We start from the raw sequence: 15,791 nt of genomic DNA, 5'->3' as shown, positions 1-15,791 counted from the left end.
TATGGACCTTGAATGTTACTTGCTATGCATGGAATAAAGAATCATTTCCTACGAGTGTATCTCTTTTACCCCACTTAAAAGGGATAACCTAGGTTTAGGGTTTATATCATGCAAATGCACTCAGTGTATGAGGAGAAACCTACCAACATTTGCCAGACACTAACATACAATCTCTACAAATCAATTCAAACCATATGATCTAAAAATCTTAAATCCATAAATAAAAATACCAATTCGAACAATTAAACGTATGCAAATGCTATTAAGATTTAAAATGAATGCAAACAAACAAGCACAACCAAGGGATCAAAAATTAAATTAAGTTGAATCCATAGTTTCCATTGCAAACACAATAATTAGTAAACTAACGACCCGACTCTCTAATGTCCACAACAGAGTTGTCAAGCTGTCGTAACATCTCAAAAAAGCAAAAAATAGTTTTAGAGGTTCGTTTTGACTGAAATTAGGCTTTTTTAAAATATGGTCCGAGGAGTCACCGCCAATCTTTGTTTAGGGTGTGATTGAATCACCCAAAAATATTTTTTTTCATTTTAATAAAATTTAATTTTAAAATTATTAAAATAACATTTTGTCTACTTTTCTAAAAAAAAGGTTCAAAAGTTGATTACATGTGGAAAAAGGTTAGCACCCCACAACACCTGGAAATCAATCCTAATTGATTCATTATTGCCTTTGCAATGGAATCTATAAATTCACAATTTTAATTTAATAAATTATCATATTTTAGTTAAATGAATACAATGATATTTAACCTATTAAATTTTAGACATAAATTAACGATTTGTGCATTTCACTAGAGAAAGTTAACCACCTAATGTAATGTAGATTGATATCCCTCTCATATATAATTAAAGCGGTGAATTACTAATTTTCTTCTAAAAAAATTTAAGTTAAATTGTTAACATTTCACCATTTCAAACCAAAGGAAAACACCACCTAATATAAGGTAGAATGGAGACATACCCTTATTTGGAAAGAAAAAAAGAAATATTATAATCATTATATTTATTTACCTAAGATTATGCAACAAAACAAAGTTTTATTTATAGAAATTATCGGGCCTTTAAGATAGATAGAGAATGTTTAAATATTTATAAACATCAAAACTAAATCTCCGAATAGAGTCGAGAGACTCATTTTCGATAATTATAAATATGAGAATATTTTCCTTTCTACCCTACTGATAAATTTTAAAAGTGATCATATTTTTTATAGATTCACTGGAGGATGCTCATTTATTTAAATTACTAAATTAAACTAGCCAGGTAGATTAAGATAACCCTCTTCGATAATTTAAATTAGTGTGCATTGCCTTTTAATATATTATAATTTTTTTTGAGTAATGCGAATGAGGCTACCATACTTATATAAAAAAATAAGTATGAATGTCATGTAATCTATCGATTTCAATTAATTAAATTACGGATCAATCATGCTCGAATTATTAACCAAATTAAAGAACAAACAATCACATAATCATATGTTATAAATTAATAATTGAGCAATACTTAAAAATATAAACATAGCACAAATGAATAAAAAAAGAACAAGTAAAATAAATTAATAGAAATCAATAAAAAATAGTTAAAATAAGATATAGACTTAATTACATTTAAAAGAAAATTACAAGGCCTAATTGTGAATTAAAAGGCCTAATTGTGAATTAAAAGGCTTAATTTAAGGATCTAATGACTAAAATGCAAGGTAATAAAACTACGGGGGACCATGAAATAGAATAACCTATATCCCTTTCGTGGTTCAAAGACTCCAGTTGAACCAGTTACTTATAAAGGCAAACTTTACCCCGTTTTTTCATTTTATACCTCTCTTCCAAAAAGTCCTCATCAAATGCTCTCAAACCCTTTCTTATCAACCCCTCGCCGATGAGCCAAAACCCAGAAACCAATAAATCCCCACCAGAACACTGCACTGACGACACTCTGGCCACCACCTACGGTGACCAGAAAACTAAACCCTTAACTCAAAATGTTCATCTTAACATCCCAAATCCAAACCCCCTCATCAAGATCAGACTCCCATTCCTGTAGATCTAGACATGCACATTCGGTTTTTACCTTTTGATAGTGATCGTTCGAGTTCTCAAGCGACGTTCCTCTCTCTGTAGCGACAACGGTATACAAAGGCTAAGTGATCCCCTTCCCCTTCGATTTTCTTTTTCCTTTTGAGTATTTTCAATTTTCCAAAGTTGATTCCTTTGTTTGTTCTCTTGAAAGGTTTTTTGTAGGCTTGGTGGATGATCTCCCTCCTTCGAAAATGGGATTTTTGAAATCCCATTTGATCCCAAAATTGATGGATTTCATGAAGGGATGATTTCTTGCTTGTTTTGGGGTTTTGCTCAGTTCACTTGTTAATTTTTTATCTGTTGCCATTTTGATTTGGAAATGGTTTAGGTTTTGATTTTGTTGCTTTTTCTCGATTCAATTTTGAGATTTGTTTGCCATGCATGGCGATTTATAGTCATTTCTTTATTTCGGTTTTATTTTTGCTTATTTCCTTGAGATTCCACCACTGATTTGGTTCGACTCGACGTTGATTCTGATCTATTTTGTGTTTTGGAAACGTTTTCAAAGTTATGCTCGTTAAAATGGCCTAAAAATTGCCTGGAAATAGTGATTCACTGGCACGTCGTCGTCACGTACCGTTAACCGATTGTCTGGTGACCCTTCAGTATCTACTGATGAAATCTGGAACATTGGATTATCAAGCCAGATTCAATGGTCCTAAGGCGGTTGTGCAAATGGTGTAGCTTTTAGGGTTTTTAAACACTTCTTTGCTTTCAATATTGGCCTTTGGTTTGTGCCTTGATCTTATAGCTAGAACATGTCTGACGCCTAGCTTGATATGAAAACCCTAACCGTAACCCAAGCTTGCTGGATCATGCTAGCTTTTTTGGATTATTTATAAATAATAAATAGTAGCAATAGGTAGGGGTTATCATTTTCGGTTTTAATCGAATTAACCGACTAAACCGATTTAGATTGGTTAATTCGGTCGGTCACCGAATTAGTTCGATCGGGAAACGATTAATAATTTTTTTAGAGTTCGATTAACGGTTAATTCGGCTCGAAATCAGTTAATTAACCGAAATTAAATTTTAAATATATTATATATAACATATGGGTTCAGTTCAAACTATTTAAAATCTAATTAATAATTTAGGCTCTAATAACTTTTAAACTTAAATCAATATTAATTAATTAAAAAATTCATATAAAATTTTTATTTTATAATTATATATTATTTAAATTAATTGTATTTTTTTAATTAAAAATATTCAATTTTTATATAATTTAGAAAATTTTAAAAAATTTCAAATTTTAAAAAATTTCGGTTAATTCAAAAATTAGCCGAATTAACCAAAATTTATTCGGTTTGATTTATATTTTCAAAAACAATGTTCGGTTAATTCGGTTCGGTCGGCCACTGTTTTAACTGAATGAACTCCTAGGCCTATATGATATATATTTTAAAAACTATAACATATTTTAAAATATATATACTATATATATATATATATATATACATGTTTTTTAAATATACTATATATAATATATTATATAATATATATATTATATATTTTTAAAAAAAAGTTATATACGTTTTTAAATATATATTATATATAGACTTAAATATACAAAATATGTCCAATCTATGTCTATTTTTTCAGTTTAGAGCATAATGTTTTTTTATTCTAATTTGATAGCTAGTATTTAATTATGTTACTCAAAATGGGTCCAACTGTGATGGGTCATTAAGTTTGGTCGTTAATCTATTAAAAATTTCAACTGACATATTTTTTAAGGTAAAATATATAAATAATCTCCAAACTTTTAGGACTTGCATTTCGGTCACCCCGTTTTCTTCTTCTTCTTAAATGAGATTACAACATAATTTTCTGAAGGCATATTGCTGGATTAGAGCTTCAATTGTATAACCAACAAGATCCATAAGCACCTATTCAACATCGACTTATTGAAAAAATAAAGGCCATCAGTTTCACCCTTCACGCTTTCAAACAAAGCTTCCAAAAGGAGAGACATATATTGATATATACAGTTACCAATTAAGTAACCATGAGCTAAACAAGCATATAAAGTTATTGTGGCCGACTACACGCCAGTAGACGACTACGAAATAACTCTGATAATCGTATAAAAATTATTGAAAAAATAACCGGATTCAGAGAGATCAGTGGAAGATGCAATGTGCATCGACGATATGAAAGGAGAAGTAACGTAAGGCAAGGACTTCTAGACTTGGGAAGGGGTGTTGGACGGTTTCTTTTTCTTAGACTTGGTTTCGGAGCACAGCCATGCTTCAATGACAGAGAGCAAATTTTCTGAGCTTTTCAACTCATTTGTTTCGGTTAACTTTTTGGATCTCTTCAATTGACCATCTTGGATGTAAGCCAAATGTGTTTCCCATGTCTCCAGTCCATCAAAAATGTGGGTAGCATATACGACTATGGCTCCTCTCTAATACACTAGTAAATATTAGCTAGAGAATAACATGAGATCTCGGCCATAGAATAAAACAATCACCAATGAGAGTGATTGAACAGTAACAAGAACATCTATGTTATAGCCTATGTAAAAATGAAGAGACAAAGTCTATAATCAAAATAATGAAGGAGGAGGAGGAAGAGGAGAAGAAGAAGAAGAAAACGGGGTGACCAAAATGCAAGCCCTAAAAGTTTGGTGATTTATTTATATATTTTACCCTAAAAATGTCATATGGCATTTTTAATGGGTTAACGACTGAACTTAACGACCTATCATGGTTAGATTCATTTTGAGTAACGAAATGAAATGTTAAGCACCAAACTAGAACGAAAAGAACGTTAGGCACTAAATTAGAAAAACGGGCATAGGTTGGACACTTTTTGTATATTTAAGCCTAGTATATATTATATACTATACTATATATAATATTAAAATATTATAGGTAAAATGGTCATTTTTACCCTTATAGTATACCCAATTTATCATTTTGCCCCTATCGTATTTTCGCATCAATTTAGCCCTCAAAGTTTCTCAATTGTATCAATGTTTAAAATATTTACTATTGTTTAGGATTTTACGTTAAGGTTTTGGGTTTATGGTTTTGAATTTAAGGTTTTAAGTTAGGGTTAAGGTATAGAATGATGCAGTTAATCAACTTTGAGAGCTAAACTGATGTAAAAATACGATTAGGGACAAAAATAATAAATTGAGTCTAAGACAAGGGCAAAAGTTAACCTTTTGCCAATATATATATATATATATATATATATATATATATATATATATATACTTAATATATTACTATATATTATATATACACTATAATAAATAATATACTTTGTGAATATATATTATAATATATAAATATAATAGAATACTACTAAAAATTCGAAACAATCTTCGTGTGAAAATGGGTGTCTACACTTTGATATCAGCAATACTCAAACCAATTGCTCTCTTGTGATGCTTTAGAACATTGAGCAATTTTTCTTCCCGTGATGCGTCAAGCTTTGTTGCAAAAAAAAAACATTCAACGTCTCATTTTTCACAAGAAATGCATACTTCAAATGATCGGGAAGAGGTTTTAATTCAAAGGTGGGTGGTTCTTCAATGGAGGGACGAGGAACTTTAATATACCTAGTTGGAAGTTCTAATTAATCAAAGAGTTGCATATATTTCCCTTTGACCTAATCAATCTCTTCATGTTCCTTGTATTACTCTATTGTCACATCAGTACTAATAACGTCATTAATGTTTTTGGCATTTATCCATATGTTCCTCCACAATCATATCAATAATGTTAATAAAATGAAATTCAACATTATCATCATCGTATGTAACATTATTTAAAACATTAAAGCTATCATGTTCATCATTAAGACATATAACAAGTTCTCTCTTTTCAACATCGAGTAATAATCTACCTATAGCAAGGAATGGTCAACTAAATATGATTGGGATATTTTTATCAGTTTCGCAGTTCAAAATAATAAAATCAGTAGAAAATGAACTTATCCACTCAGACTAGCATATATCCATCCATATTATCGGGATATACTATGGAACAATTAGTAAGTTGAAGTGTCACAATGGTAGGCCTTGGTTCCCCACGTTCAGATTTCCTAAAAATAGAAAAAGGCATTAAATTGGTGTTGACGTGTAAGTCACATAATGTTCTACTTATAAATTGATCATCAATAATGCAGAGAATAATAAAACTCTCCAAATATTTTAATTTAGGTGGCAATCTACTTGTAGCTATAACACTACATCATTTAGTAAGTGCAACAATTTCAAATTCACCAAGTCTTCACTTCTTCGAAAACACTTGCTTCATAAGCTTGGCATAGTTTATATTTTGCTCCAATGCTTGAATTAATGGAATGTTTATTGTCAATTACTTCAGCACATAAATGAACTTTCAAAATTGATGGTCCTTCATAGTCTTCTTGAATCATTGAGGAAATGAAGACATGGGTCTTGGTTTAGGTTGCAAAGGCAAATATTATAATTCAGGTGACAATTTTATTGGTATTACTGGTGGCAATACTTCATAATTACTACTATGTCTAGCCTCTTTTGTCATAACATCATATTTGGGTGTCTCCATCACATCCTCTAACTCCTTTAATTTTAATTATTGTCCAGGCCTCTCATCTTTTTTTCTTTTTATTCTCATCATTTGGTTCACCAAGGTGGAGTCCACTATGTGTCGTGATGGCTTTGCAATGCTAGTTGTAATGAGCTTTCCCATTTTCTTTACGAACTTTAGTGTCACTCGACAATGCTCATTGTGGTATGTTGCTCAAAGTATTGGCCAACTCACTAACATTATTCTTTAATGCTTTCAACGATGCTGACTAACTTTAGATTAAAGCTTTATTTTGTTTATTTGTTGCTTTATTTCTTGAAATGCACTCCTTCAGTAGAGACTTAAGTGATGTTGATGTTTAAGCTTGGTTGGAAGATTTTCTTAATAATTAAGTTGGTTGGTGCATTATTGTGGTTGTATTGCCTGGTGATGTGACTATTGATGTGGTAGTATCAACTACTGTTACTGTGGTTGATAGTGTTGTCGCGTATTCCTAAAGTCTAATAGCAAATCCATATTGGAGTTGGCTAAATTTTGAATTCTCAATTTGGGATGATTTCAAAAGTTTGGATTGTAGGTGTTCCTATATGAGTTGGCATTGTCTGTAGGTGTTCCTATATGAGTTGGCATTTATTCCTATTGCAATTCCTCACAAAACACATAGACTCCGAGTTTTGTGGATATTACTCAAAATTATGAATATCATCAAAATAAAAATAAGAAATAATAGAATGTAGATTCTACCTCATACATACTCTAGGCTTTTGCATCTACTTCATCATTTCAGTCAATGTTGTCACATGTGTGGCCATTGTTTTCAGCACATCTTTGTCCATTGTGGAAGCAACACGTCTCCCCAATATAATAATTCTATTAGGATAATGGTAGTCATTGTTGAAAATATTCTCTAAGATATCATAAGCTTTGTTGTAAGATTTAACTAGCAATGCTCCATTATCAAAATTATCTACAACCATCCTTGTTTGTATGTTAAGATCATTGTAGAACATCTTCATTAGTGTCTAAGTTGGAAAGCATGCATTGGGCATTTGTGCAACAAATACTAAAATTGTTCTCATTCTTCATAAAGGTTCTTGTCCTCCATTTGTTTGAAACATGTAAGATCATTCCTCAATTTAGCATTTGTGTTGGGAGGGTTGAAACACAATGAGAACTTACATAATGCTATAGCTCTAGGTCGCAATGAATCAAGAAATGCCTTGACTTTTTCGTAAAGAGAGTAAGGGAATAATTTCAACTTCAAAGCTTCCTCGGGCACTCCTTATTGAACAATCGCATACTTCCATAAATGCTCATAAATGTGCTCTTGAATCCTCAGTATGCATCCCACTATACTTCCCCACCGACTGTAACACTTGGAACATCAACTCAAAGAATGCAGCATGTTAGCAGGTCGAACAATGCTAAGATTAGGATTATCCAATATACACACAACATGCTCTCAAATTGGCCTATTGTAGTGATCGATGTTGTAATAATTTTGATACATTGGAATATTTTGTCGAGGTAAAATCACCACTTTAATGTCATTTACTAAATTATCATCTTCACCATTTTGCAATAATTAAACCATTTTTGCCAACACTATTGTTAGCTATGTTTGGTTGATGCTGATTTGTTTGTCTTCTAGGGCCGATTATTCGCTCGATTTCGAGATCAAATGGTTCTAAGTCATGGTTCTTACTATGTTTCATGCACCAACAATGTTGAACTAAAACTTTCATACAAAAAATAAACAAAGTTTGTTAAAACAAAAGGAAAACAACTCTATTGTAATGTCATTTTCCCCCTGACAACGACACTAAAAACTTGATGCTAAAAATATTTCTATGACATTTAATACAAGTGCATTGATAACTCCGTAAAAAGACTATATATAGGGCCTTTTTCACTTAAGTTATTGGTTGTCTTAGGTCTTATATGCATTTAGGAATATGTAGTTGCATTTGGTGGTTTAAGAATTGTCGTGGCATTTTATTCTGCAAATGGTATTGCTTTACGGGGAAGGTATTGTTGTCTTATGTGTGCAGGTTCATGAAGCAAAAGGTGAAAAGGGAGAATTGTCGAAGCAATTTGGGATGATGAAGCAAAAGGAAAATGCCACGGTAACTAGAAAGGAATTTATGGGCATAGAAAAATACAAAAAAAGCTGAAGATATTTTTATAAAAGAGCCAGATGTCCATTCCACACGTGATTCCTATTTCCTACCACCTAGGAGGGGACCATTTCTACCTTTTTACTCCCTTTCACGTGAGAGGAATGCTACCTAAGGTACTAATGAAATTTTGGCACAAAACCCTAGGAGATTCCTTTAGTATAGATAAAATATGATGCCAAAAAAATGAGGGAGAATTCTTTTTGGGGGAAAAATGATTGAGCTAAGCAAGGATGAGGGATAACTACAAGCTTCCATTTTTCTTCTTCTTTTCATGTTTTTAGTGATGTCCTCCATTTTCAAGATCGAGTGAGTGATGAGCTAAGTGTTTGAGAGAAGCTAGTATCGATAAGGTGGTTTATGGTGGCCGAGGAAAGTAATGACATCACACATTGGGAGTTTTTCCTCCACCCTTGTGTTTTCTTTTCCTTTATATTTTGTGGGTTGTTATGAAATGAATGATATTTTTGGATGATCTAATCCCCACCATGAACTAAACCTTATTTGGTGTGGGATATTTATAGATGATTAAGTGTTTGTTTTAGTGAATGGTTTGAGTTTTTATGGTTATTATTTGCTTTGCACATTTTATTTAATTACTTAGGATTGTAAGAGTTATGAGAGTAGTCGTTTCTTAGTTGCACTACTTAGTGGTTAAGAGAAACTAGATGGTTCGATACTTAGTGTTCAAGAGAAACTAGGTGAGGATCAACATGAGCAATGGGTTTTAGCTGCCATCTAAGACCTAATCCACCTTAGAGATAATGATAAGATCTGAATGACTAAAAGGAGTAAAACTTAATCGATAGGCTTTAAGCTACTGCTCACACCGAGAAGTATTGCCATGTCATTTTCATCTGTCAGGTTCCTTGACTAGAGATAGCATATGGACAATCTTAGTAAACTTTGTTTAGAAAGTAAGCCATAGAAGTTTGGACCATTCTAGAAAACAAAGCTTAGGACTTTTGAGTGACCCCACCAATCATTCTCATTGCAGCTTGTTTGTGTGAAGATTGTCAAGTTATCTATTTTAATCCCAGATTCTCAATTGTTTTTGTCTTTGCATTTTTAATTGGTTAAACTTCATACATGTCAATTTGACATATCATTTTCATCCTGCTTCATTGCCACATTTCCATTGCATCTCATTTTACCATAACATTTCTGTTTGCCGCCCATCCACAATACCATTGAAATTCCATTTGCATACATTTTATTTTGTCACGACATTATCATTTGTTCATACCATCACAATAACTATACTTAGATAATTTAGATTTGTTCTTTAACATAACTCTTAATTTTCTCCAATCCATGTGGAGACGATACTCACTCACTCTATATTACTTGTTCGATTGTATATACTAGCACATATTTTCGTTTAATTTATAATTCACACAACACATAACATGCACATATCATTATCAAGTAGTAAGTGAACAACACAAGTGTGTTGAATGTTGGACTCATAAAAAACAAGTGATTACACATAGAATTTCTTAACTAATATTGAAAAGTGTGAAAATGTTATGGTAACAAAATTATGATAGATACTAAAAATCAAAATATAATGATAGAGATTACAACAATAATCAAAAAAGCATGTTGATGGTATTAAGAATTATAAAGTATTAAAAAGCACATGCAAGTTAATAATGATGCAATGACAAGCAAAATAGTGCGTTCAACATTACTAAAATGACATGAAAGACATTATATTTCTATAACTCAACCTAAGTATACTCACTCAAAATGTCATGACACTTAGGGAACACAAATCTTAATTGTGCTACCAAATGCTCTCATATTGATGCTATATAGAATGTAACATGTATCTCAATGTATTATTGGTAGTTTTTATTTCTAAAAACAAATCCAAATATTCAGCTCAAGCAACCCTAATCCATTAACACATCAAAATAAACAAACATGTATTTCATAAAATATAAAAACAATATAACATCCAAGTTTAGCACATCATCCACAAAAATAACATCCAACTTAGCAAATAATGTTTCTCCCTCTTGGGTTCAAAAGTAAAAGCAAAGAAGAAACTCAAATAACGTCGGCTATCACCTTCACGGTGCATTATTCCACGTTTGATTAATGCTCTCTCAAAGTGGTCTAAGTTGCCATGAGTGCTACAGTGTTAGAAGAAACATAAAATGAAGGCCAGAAAATTTGAAAATTGAAGAAGAAAGGTGTGAAGACTAGCCCCTTTTATAAGCTCCAAAAGTCAATTCTTCATCCAATAGGAAAATTCTTATTTTTCTTCATTTCCGCCTTGATATTATCTAAATTGGATAGTTGGTCATCCTAAAATATTCTCTCTAATCACCTAGTGAGTCATCAATTGGAATCAACTCAATAATTTTGTCTCGCATTAGCTCATAACAATGCCTACAACATCAGACACGATCACATCGGAGTAGCAATTCACAGCAAAAACTTCAAATTCAGCCCAAGAAATAACAACACTCCCATTATGCTAATGATGTATAATATGCTAAAATAAAACTAAAATGATCATAATTATGTTAAAGTTCAAACTAAACCTAAATAAAAAGATCCTAAATAGTAACTATTTTAGAAAGTTATCAATCGCTTCTTCTTCTCCCATGGTGTGATGTACTCTAGTATCATAGGCAGATTTCACGGTGATTTTTCTGTTAGTCTTCTATTTCCATCCATTGAATCTTCTTGAAACGATGTATTTAGTGGTTTGACAACTGTTATTCCAAGGAGTATTTCATGCGGAAGCAAATGCTCAAAAGCTTCCTATCTCCATTCATCGTTTAATCTGACCATTGAGGCAACGAAATAGTCCTCAATTGTTTGTGTACTCATGCTTGGTCTATACTAGATTAATGCTCCAATTTCATTAAGCAACATATCCTTCCAAAAGTCAATGTTCTTGTCATTTTCAATATTTCATATCATGCAATTTCTCACATGATTTTAATGTGATTAAAAAATAATTAGGTCTTAGTTCTTAACTAGTTTGAGTTTAAATATATACGTTAGAAATATAATGTTAAATAGTTTTTTTTATTAATTCTATTAATTAATTATTTTTGTACCAAATTAATCTATAACTATACTTTAAAAATGTTCAACTAACATGCTACAACGCATAAAATCAATAGTTCATCTCTCTTTCTTTTTTGGGTAAACTAAACAATATGTCACTTTTGTTTCATTTTTACTTTATTCAGATCACTCAGTTTTGAATTATCATATTGTGATCACTTACATTATATAGTCACTAAAACGTTAATCCATGCTAAATTAAATCGGCTTAAAATAACAACAAAAAGATTAATTTTTAATTTGACTGTTTAGATTTTTGTAGACACCCGTTTTATTCGGGTTGTGTTATTATTATTACTATTATTATTATTATTATTATTGTATTTTTGTTCTTTTTTTTCAAGCTTTGTAAACCCAATTTGGGCTCAAATTACAAATCATCAAGCTCACAATCAGGCCCAATTACAAGAGGGCCTAATTGGCCCAAACCTAACCAATTAGGGTTTGTTGAAACCCTAACTTTCCAGCCCCAACTTGATATCATTATCGCTGATAAGTACTCTCTCCGCCGTTTCTACCGTCACTCTGACCGAACCCGTGACCTCCAACGTCATCATCTCTCTACCAAGATTCACCAAACACGCAAGAAGTAGAGAAATAAGAACAAGAAAATAAACAACAAAAATAAAATCATTCCCCTTACATGTCAAACATCACTCGTGATGATGGCCTCAACAAAACCTCCCCAAGAACACAAAGGTGAAGGAGACAACGTGCAACAGATCTAACCTAAAAGGAGAATGGTTAGAGAATATAAGGGGAGAAAAAAGAAAAGAACAACAGAAAATGGTTTAATTTTTTTAAGGGTTCAAAAAAAGAAAAGAAAGAAACAAAAGGGGAAAAATAGTGGAAAGTCGGCTTTTTTTAAAAAAAATAGAAAGGGTTTTGGTTTTAAATAAAAAGGAAATAATGAAACGAAACAAAAAAAAGTGAAAAGAAGGGAGCTTACCTTGGGCTTTACTTCACCGGCGATGAGGGGGCTTGGTCTAACATCGAAGGTAGTTTTTTTTACTTTTGGGGTTGATTTGTGTGGTTTCGGTTGATTTGGGTCTCAGTTTTGAGTTAAGGGGTTTGGTGTTAATTTTAGGAGGTCATCGGCCCCTCGTCAGGGCCGTTTGGAAGCGGTGGCTGGAGGGTTTTTGTGGGGAAAATGAAAAAGAAAAAAGGATATGAGAGAAAGGGGAGGAGCCGAACGGCTAAGAGGAAAGAAATGAGGCTAGGGTTAGCTAAAATCCTATAATTAAATATATATATATATATATATATATATATATATATATGCTATTCTTGCTCTTTCTCCTTCTATTCATGCTTTTCCCGGGCATTGTTGTCTCACTTCACGCTAGAAAAGCACCTTCCTTCGGTGAAAGGGACGGAGCAGAGGGAGTAACTGAGAGCGAGGGGGTTCATTTCCAGCATAGCCCTATCGTCCTTAATCAGGTGAACTCCTTTTTGCTTTAGTTCTTGTACCAGCTCAAGAAGCAAGGAATTTGATTTCCCGGAGCAAAGACTGATTTTGCTTTCTTGCTTGAGCGAGCTTATGCTTTTGCATCGGATAATAAGGTGTAAGTGAGTTTCTTTCCTTCTGGCTTATGATTTATATGTCCCTGATCGTAATCGTAAGTAAAGAAAAAAAGCAAGCAAGCTTATATGGATGGAGGATCTGGGTGTCTCGGTGTGAAGCCTTTTTTTTTCTCATGCCTAAAGCTATTATTGATAGCGGGCATTTTACAGGGGTGCTATATATATATATATATATATATATATATATATATATATAAGGTTTTAAAACGACGCCATTTAGATGCTCTAGGGCAACCAACTATTTCGCGTGTGGGTAAATCACTTTAGGGGGTCCCTATGTTTGAAAAATTGTATTTTGGTTCAAGTTTGAAATCTTTTTATTTTCGTATTTTGACTTTTATTTTATGTATATTATATTTTAGTCATTTTGACTTATTTGCTTTTTATTGATTTTAATTTGCAGTATGTAATTCTAAAATTTTTATTTTAGTCCCCCATGATGTTTAGTTTTTTATTGTTATTTCAATACATGTTTTTAGGCTATTTACATTTTAATCTTGGTACTTTGTCATGTTTGCATTAATACCCTTTGTTATGGATGCTTGGTTTCATGCTTACATGTACATGCATTAACCTATATTATATTATTTAAGTATGTATTATATATATATAGATATATATTATATACAATATTTTTTTATTTATCCATATTATGCAATATATTATAGCCTGTATGGATAACGTACCTTATTATATATATGTATATATAATTTACTCATATTATTCTTCATATTAAACACCTATATTTAAATATATATGTATATATATGTTGTTTGAGTTTTTTTATTCATTAGTATGCTTAATTAAATCTGTTTTAAGTATTTCTTCACTATTTCTTATATATTTAGGTCTTAAAGTTGTTAAATGTATGTATACATGCCCATCATAGCTAAACACCCGCCTTAAATATGACATAATGTATCCCTTAATGCATCGAGATTAAATAGGCAATTTCACGTACGTTTGTTAAATATTATATAAGTGTATTTGTTCGTGTCTTTAGATCTAGATATCTTGAATATGTATAACTCTATTTGATTCAAATAACTGAATTAAGGGTAATATCCGTTCATTTTAGGATTGTTGTAAAGTAACTATCTTAACGTATAAGAAAGTTGTTTTCAATAATTTTAAAATGAAAGTTTGCACATCAAGTGAAATCCTAAAAATTTGATAACATTTAAAATTTGGAGACTGAGAAAAATATCATGTTATTTTAATTAAATTCACCGAGAAAAGACCGTTAGATCGAATTTAAGGTCTCGTCTCGATGTATTTAAATAATTGAGCATCCTTATTCTCATTAAAGGTTGGTAAAATAAATAATTAATTGTACTTACTTGATATATGCTTCTAGTTCGCTTTATTTTTGTATGTATTTTCTAATAGATTTTCAAAATAGTAACACTCGAATTGATATTGAGAATAGAAATATCTTTTTGTTTCGGTTGGAATAATAAATGACTGCTTTAAAGCATGAGAGGTAATTTATTATTGATTGGAAATAATTAGATATTACCGTTTTCCTTTCGAATCAATATTGATTTATAATATGAAATAGTGATATCTCTTTTTTTCGATTGGAGTAATAATTGACTGCTTTAATGCATGAAAGGTTGTTTATTCTCGATTGAAAATCATTAGATGTTATCATTTTCTCTCTTAGAATTGTCTTGTGTTGTTATTTTGAATTAATAATCAACGTTATGATGTAATTATAATATTTTTTTCATTTCGATTGAAGTAATAATCGACTGCTTTAAGGCATGAGAGGTCGATTCTTATCGATAGTAAATAAATAAATATTATTGTGTTTCGTCCTAAAATTCCCGGAATATTGCTTGTATAGGATCTTAAATTAAATTAGACTTAAATTCTTAAGTTTCATTGCAAAGACAACTAATTAATCGACTAGGTATCGATTTAGGGTGTTGTGGGGGCTAATCCTTCCCCACACTGACCGACTCCCGAACTCAAATTTTGGTAACGCGGACCACAAATTTGTTATTTTAATTAATATATTTTTATTAAAATAAAATATTCTTTTTGGGTGCCCAATAACACCCTAATCAAATATTGGTAGCGACTCCTCGAACCACGTTTTATTATTATCCGGTCATCAAATCATTCGAGGCGAGATTCTTTTAAAAATTAAATGTGATTTTTTCTAAGAGAAAAACCGTTTCGACACTTTTTTTTCAAATATGGATTTAATACAATTTACAATTTTTAACTATAATTCTAAAATAGCTTCGAAAATTTTCTAAAAATCTCAAAACATTATCAAAATTTTATATAAAATTT

General features: G+C 31.3%; 1 long non-coding RNA gene and 1 other non-coding gene across 3 annotated transcripts; one reads left to right on the top strand and one right to left on the bottom strand.

Moving 5' to 3' along the window:
* Nucleotides 1–7,667: 7,667 nt before the first annotated feature.
* LOC120183171 lies at nucleotides 7,668–7,774 on the top strand. The gene has a single exon (XR_005521922.1). It is a non-coding gene; the product is annotated as a small nucleolar RNA R71 (small nucleolar RNA).
* A 4,468-nt stretch (nucleotides 7,775–12,242) lies between these two features.
* LOC120183029 lies at nucleotides 12,243–13,126 on the bottom strand. Of its 2 annotated transcripts, none has more exons than XR_005521908.1 (3): nucleotides 12,853–13,126; nucleotides 12,547–12,632; nucleotides 12,243–12,464 (listed from the first exon to the last, which is right to left on the bottom strand). It is a non-coding gene; the product is annotated as an uncharacterized LOC120183029 (long non-coding RNA). The 2 variants fall into 2 exon arrangements; XR_005521907.1 differs by having other exon boundaries at nucleotides 12,547–12,627.
* Between the last annotated feature and the right edge of the window lie 2,665 nt (nucleotides 13,127–15,791).

The sequence above is a fragment of the Hibiscus syriacus genome, unplaced genomic scaffold (genome assembly GCF_006381635.1).
Source record: "Hibiscus syriacus cultivar Baekdansim isolate YM2019G1 unplaced genomic scaffold, ASM638163v2 tig00112738_pilon, whole genome shotgun sequence".
Classification (NCBI taxonomy): Eukaryota; Viridiplantae; Streptophyta; class Magnoliopsida; order Malvales; family Malvaceae; genus Hibiscus; species Hibiscus syriacus.
Note: the sequence above shows the minus strand (reverse complement) of the source record. Positions and strands in the feature narration are given on the sequence as shown.